Source organism: Pinus tabuliformis, chromosome 3_2, assembly GCF_031772625.1.
Source record: "Pinus tabuliformis cultivar Carrire ecotype Pingquan chromosome 3_2, CPIR1, whole genome shotgun sequence".
NCBI classification, from domain to species: Eukaryota; Viridiplantae; Streptophyta; class Pinopsida; order Pinales; family Pinaceae; genus Pinus; species Pinus tabuliformis.
Window position 1 is genome coordinate 534282691 of NC_142302.1, and position 6617 is coordinate 534289307.

The following is a 6617-nucleotide window of genomic DNA, read 5'->3' on the forward strand; positions in this document are numbered from 1 at the left end:
TTTTTTGTGGTTATAATTATGGGGGAGTGTTCGAGAATCTAAATCTAACCACCTCCGAGGTGTCAAAATTGTCCATCAAAATGTCACAATTAATTAGAGTTTATTCTAGTTTAGTTGAGTTCAAATTCAATCATTTAATGTTGGTGTCTCCTATGTAATCTATTTAACCAATTTTGAATATTAAGAAGAGAACCTCTACTCCAAATTTTTCATTCTCTAATATGAAAAATAATCTAAAGCCAATTATAGATAGTATTGGGAAACAATTACAAAGGAAGCAAGTGAAAAATATCTCATAGCCAACTCTCTTTACTCCACGAGGTTGCTCACTACCACATTTAACCAACTCTCCTTACTCCACAAGGTTTCTCACTAGCGCATTTTAGTTTACTCCACAAAGTTGCTCACTACCACATTTTAGTTGAATTGAGTAAATATGTAAGTATATTATATTAGTTAACTGATTTAAATATCGAGACTTTAGAGAGAAAATTAATAGTAGAAGATACAAATTGTTTCCTACAACATTCAAACATAATTAAGTCTTACACGATTTTAAGGACATCATTTTATATATGGCTTTTTTTTTTACCCAACGTTACAATTAGCTTTGGCTTAAAATAAATTTAGTTTGAAAAAATTAATAAATAAATTAGCGATATAAATACAATCTATTAAATAATTTTTTAATATTTACATAATTTAATTAATTTTTTACCCAATTTTAAATTTTTTTAAAATTTAAATATGTTTTTAATTCATAAATATATTCAGTGCTTTCACAAGTCTGACAAACTAATTGAACTTCAAAACACCCTAAAAAGAAAATAAGAAAAAAAAATTAGAATACTCTTTACTGCAGGAATCCTCCAGTTGTCCATGTTCTGTCTAAATTACTTGTCAAAACGTTTTTCAACGTTATAAAATAGCCCCTCCCCGCAACCCAACAAACTTCGATCATTGACGTTTCTGAATTATCGAATGATCAATGTAGATTGAGACTTTGTTATAAACAAATGATCCTTATTTTGGCTTTTTTCGGTTCACATATTACAATTTCTTTAAAAAGTCAAAATGTTTATCACCAAGTAAATCTATCCGAAATATAAATTCATAGTATTGAGACGGTTTGCCATATATTTATCTTATTTGAAATGAAAATATCATTATCTTTTTAAATTCTCTAGACTTGATATTGTATTAAATTGTTGGATGAAACGTTAAATTAAATAATAGGAATGATAAGATATAATATTACCTAATAAAAATAATTATCTTATTCTATTTTATTATTATGTTAATTTTTTTTATAAATGAAATTATGATTTAAAAAAAATTACAATATATATGATATAAAATAAATTTAAATAATAATGGCTCTTAAATATATAAAAATTTAATAATTAAATTAGAAAATATATAATTAGAAATAAATATATATATATATATATATATAAATATAAATGTTATTTTTATATGTGCAAAAATAAGAATAAGAAAATTTTAATATATCACATAAATTAAAATAATAATTCATATTCACAATTATTATAATTTAAATTTTTATATTTAAATTCAATTAATAAACTTCTAAAAATTTAATAGTTATAGTAAACATTTTCATTCATATATATATATGATGCAAGTTAATTAGGAAATGACCCAGAAACATATAAAATTTGGGAAAATTTTATTTAAATGACATTATTCCAACACGTATAATATATACCCTAATAAAAAAAATATTTTAATTTTTTTTGTTAAATGGAATCTCTATATATTTTAATGTTTGAAAATTTTTGTGTTAAATGGAATCTCTTTTTTTTTAATTTTATGTGGTTTTTTTAAATAATAAAGGATATTTTTTCAATTATATTAAATTTATAGTTATTTAAAGATAAATATAAATTATTTTGCGAGTTAAATAAAATAAATAACATTTCATTTAATTTAACTTATAATTAATATAATTTTTTCAAGATTAAGCATATATATCATGATTAAACAAAAATAAATATTAATAGTATGTTCATAATAAATTAGCGTTAATTAATATTAGTCATACTGATTATGATTATTATGATTAATTATGGTAAAAAATGTTTAATAACAATATGGTCATCATATTAAACCATTTTCTATCATAGTTAATATGGTCAATTTTTTTCAAGATGGTGAGTGATGCTCTAGCATGGCCAACATGATTAACATATATTAATGAAAAACAAGCTCAACTATAAATAAATGAGTTGAACTAATTAAATACATTAAAAATGTTCATTTTTAATTATAGCATTGATCATATACTTAAAACCAAACATATAATGTATAAAGAGTATAATCTATTAAAAAATAACATAATCAACAAACAGAAATAAATGAATAGAATGCAATCTACAAATATTGTTAACTAATAATTGATGTATCGTATAACAATACTAAAATACAACATAACCCTTCAAGAACATGGAAATATAATGAAGTTCAAGAAAGATGAATGTCACAATGAGACATAACCATTGAGAAATATAATGAAGTTCAAGAAAGATGAATGTCACAATGAGACATAACCATTGAGGAATATTATTATATATGTTTTAAGATATTATTATTTTGAATTTAACTTCTTTAATCTAACTTAAATTCAAGTCAACATTTTATCGTAGTCTAAATTTCTCGACCATGGTGAACAATGGTGAACTACGGTCGACGAAAATCAACCATATTGCACATGATAAAAAATAGTGAATGTGGTCAACATGAATAATAATAGGAACATAGAAATATGTTTATTAAGGTCAACCATTCCAAAAGCATGCTCAAAAAAAGTTGTTGATGTTCATCTATAGTCAACATCATCATTCATAATTTACAATGGTCAATCATAATAATCAATAGTCAGTTATGATCAACCATAATTTTCCATGGTCACCATAGATAGACATGTTTAACAATAGACAACCAAAATAAATGTGACATAAACTTTAATAAACATCATAATGTAATGCAACCATTTGAGAATCTAGTAATTTGACATAAATAAATTAATATGAATGTCACAATGTGACATAATAATTATTAAACATCATAATTCAACATAGCCCTTGAAGAACATCATTGATGTGGTATAACCATTATTGAGTAATGTTGAAACTTGAAAAAATTACCCAAAATTAATGTTTAAATAGTACATAACCATTGAGTAGTAATGAAATCTTATAGAATCCTTAAGGGATATCATAATGAAATACAACCCTTAATTACTGTCATAATTTGGTGTAAACATTGAAGCAAAATTTCAACTATGTTGTCAACCACTATATTATTACCTTAGCAACCATGCTCAACCATTTTAAAGAATTTTCAACCATATTCAAAATACATGATCAACACGGGTCAACCAAAGTCAACCATACTCAAACATTTATAGTTATAGTTATCATAGTTAGCCATATTAAACATGCCCAACATGGTCATTAATACAAAACATGGTCAACAATGGCTAACCACAAAGAACCATGGTCATAGTTGGCATAGTTAGCCACGTTCAACCATAGTCAGAATTATCATTCATACTCTATAATGGTCATCCATGTTAATATTTGTTGATGAAAATCAACAACAGGTAAAAATAATCATAATTATAGTCAACCATCCTTAACCATAGATGACCATGGCAAACAAAATTTTTCCAAACAAAAAATGACATAATCCCTATTGGACATAATCGAACATATGACATAACCATTAAGTAAAAATAGAATCTAACATAACCATCGAGCAAGGTTGTAATGTAAGATAAGCCTTATCGTTATTGTTTACAACTCATCATTGATAAAAATGATTAATATTCCTTTATATGAATGTTATTGCATATTTTAATATATGTATATGACAACTCATATAATCAACTCAATATTATAAACTTATGAATATCTTTGTGATCTTCATAAATTTTATTTATCTACCATATATACTTTTATTATATATTAATATAGTGAAATGCACACAATATTGTGTCATAGTTATTATAGTATTTTGAAAATAATCGTTACACTTTATATAATTGCGCTGAGAGGTGCTCTAGAATCTAGTATGGGGGAGATGTTGTAGTGGTCCATGAAATGAATAATTAAAGGAAAAAATAATAACAGTAGCAAAAACCTAATTTTGGCCCAACTGAAAAAGTAATGAAAAGTAATAAGTAATAAAAATAATAAATCTATTCAATGTTAGAAAATGTAAAGTGGAAGCAATTATAACTTATTTTCTTCAAACTTGATATTTTCTTGTGTAACTTGTTTATCTTCTTTATGTTATTTAGTTATATATTTTCATAAAACAATATCAAGAAACATTAACAGCAAAATAGGACATAGATATAGGCTCTCAGCCAAGGAAAAATCCCTCCAATGGGAAACCCATTAATTATTCTCTTTTTATAATATGCTTTAAATGATATATGGAGACCCAATCCCAAGACAAATTCCTTCTCACAGTACCAAGTCAATCGTTTGTCAAGAGCTTCACTTAAACTTCTTCCTCCTTGCAAAGTTGACTTGTGAGTAACTGCCCAACTACTTTACCTAACCACTTCATCCTCCCAGCAACTTCGTCACAATAACTACTACAAAACCCTTAATATATCTATGTTTTGAGACCTTCCTGGAGAAAAACAGGTCTCTCGAAGGTAAATAAGGTCAAGAGAAGGACTTTTCTCTATCCAGTAGCTTGATCCTATAATCGTACTCCCTAGCAACAACTTCACTCCCAAACCATTCTGACCTGCAACTTCAACCTCTTTCCCGTTGCAGATACCATAGCATATTTGAATGTGTGAAAGAGATAAAGCCCAAATACAATGTATTTCAACCTCCCGTCTTCTTCTAGAACTTCACACTCCTTTTCCCAACTTCCTAGCAAAAAATCAAACTCTTTCCTTGATAAATCGAACTTGTGAGTGAGTGTGTCCAAATGAGGTCAAATTGTTTCCTTTTATAGCCTTCTCAAGGGGTAAAATTCCTCCTTTAGGAAAACTTGAAGATCCTAGGGTTTACTTGTACTCTTGGAGATTCCAAGACTTTCTAGACTAAAAAATAATTATTTTTACAATTGCAAATTGCCTAGAATGGTCTTATAAACATCATGGAAAATTTTAGGGGTGAATGTTCGCCCTTAGGTGAAATTAAGGGGTTTTAAATTTTTAGTGGGCCAATATTTTGTATCATAGTCTATTTTTAGAAATCGCCTCAAATATCCCACCTTATTTTAAGGGAGAGGGTAAAAAATGTAAATTTAGCCCTTGAAATTAGGAGTTACAACCTTCCATTCGCCCTAATTTTCAAGAATAGGTTTTATTTAAGTGAATCCTATGGGCCAAATACTATATTTATAGAAGAGGTATGGTAAATTAATAAAAATATAAATAAATGAGAGGTACGGTAAATAAATAATTTTTTTTTTTATATTTACTCCATAAGTCACCTTATATACATGCAAGGGTGTAAACAAATAAAAATATAAATAAAGTGGAGGTATGGTAAATAAATAAAACCTCTTTTTATATTTAGTCCATAACCCTCTTTCTATTTATGAAGGCTCAAAAAAGAGCTTTTATTTAAGTGAATCCTATGGGAAAAATACCATATTTATAAAAGAGGTATGGTAAATTAATAAAAATATAAATAAACGAGGTATGGTAAACAAATAAAACATTTTTTATATTTACCCCATAAGTCACCTTATATTTACGAACACTCAAAAAATGCGTTATATTTAGGTGAAACCTATGGGCAAAATACTATGGACCAAATACCATGGGCTAGATTATTATTAATACCATGCAAAAAAACATTATTAACCCTAATATTAGTATTAATAAAAATAAAAATGGCACATGGTATTGACCCATGGTATTCACGCGGAATGTAGCCTATTTAAATGGGGGAATTAAACCAGCATAGATCCATTTTTACTCTGGATCTACTAAGCCCCGAGAGGGATCAAATATCGTGATATGCATACTAGCATAGAGCAAAAAAATATTTGATCCCTCTCGGGGCTTGGTGGATCAAGAGTAAAAATGGATGTTGTAATTTAATGTATGTTAAACATTTTAACTTGGTTAAAATTAAAAATAAAATAAAATCAATTATTAATTTTATTAATTATTATAAATTACTAACAGTAATTTTGAAGCTCCAGGTTTATGATAACCCATGGTAATACCATGGTATTCATGTGAGCATAGACTATTTAAAGGGGAAATTCTATCATCTTAGATCCATCTTAATTCTGGGTCTACCAAGTGCTCAGAGGGATAAATATATTTCATCCCCATAAGAGTGGTAGATGTGTAGTTAAGATGGATATAGGTTGGTTTTTATGATAATGAAGATATTAAATAGACTTAGGAAATTATATTGTAAAAACATCTTAAGGTGAATGGTTAAAGCTACATTTAGTCACTTCACAAAATTTAGTAAAAAATACCAATATCTCCATTAATATTGGTCTTTAACTTTTCTGATTTAACGAAAAATATTCAAAACACTGAAACCTTATAACTCTTTCTGCATCACCCTCGCAGAATATTTCTCACCATTTTTCAGACATTC